Source organism: Myotis brandtii, unplaced genomic scaffold (genome assembly GCF_000412655.1).
Source record: "Myotis brandtii unplaced genomic scaffold, ASM41265v1 scaffold633, whole genome shotgun sequence".
Classification (NCBI taxonomy): domain Eukaryota; kingdom Metazoa; phylum Chordata; class Mammalia; order Chiroptera; family Vespertilionidae; genus Myotis; species Myotis brandtii.
This window is the reverse complement of record NW_005370423.1, coordinates 1,009,445-1,009,850: the sequence shown is the minus strand read 5'-3', so window position 1 is coordinate 1,009,850 and position 406 is coordinate 1,009,445. Positions and strand designations below refer to the sequence as shown.

Genomic DNA, 406 nt, shown 5'->3' with positions numbered 1-406 from the left:
GGGGGGGGGGGCTGGGTGGATGGGGTGATGAGCGATCTGTTCATTGGATGTCCCCCTGTGGCCCGGGAGGCGGCTACGGAGGTCTCTCCAGCCTCAGAGACAGTGTGGCCTGGGCGGGGCTCCAGCCGCCCTGGGGTGCCTGTGTGCTCCACCTGAGCGAGGTCACCCGAGGTCACTGCCTCCTTCCTTCCGTCTCCAGCAGCTCCTTCCCTTGACCGTCAGCCAGACAGTGACTACTTGACCTCCTCCTCCTCCTCCTCCAGGCGCTGTGGGCCGGGAGATTCCGGTTCCCACCCCTTCCCTTCCCGCTGACTCACCAACCTCCCGGTCAGGTGATCCTCCCCTGGGCCCTGCCGAGAGCACCTTGACCTACATTCCGAACTCTCCATTACCGCCCGGCCGGCTG

The 406-nt window shown here is 66.3% G+C and overlaps 1 protein-coding gene across 1 annotated transcript in view; it reads left to right on the top strand.

Moving 5' to 3' along the window:
* CHD9 (chromodomain helicase DNA binding protein 9) overlaps nucleotides 1–406 on the top strand; it is a 128,717-nt gene that overhangs the window by 669 nt on the left and 127,642 nt on the right. The gene's annotated exons all lie outside the window — the stretch shown is intronic.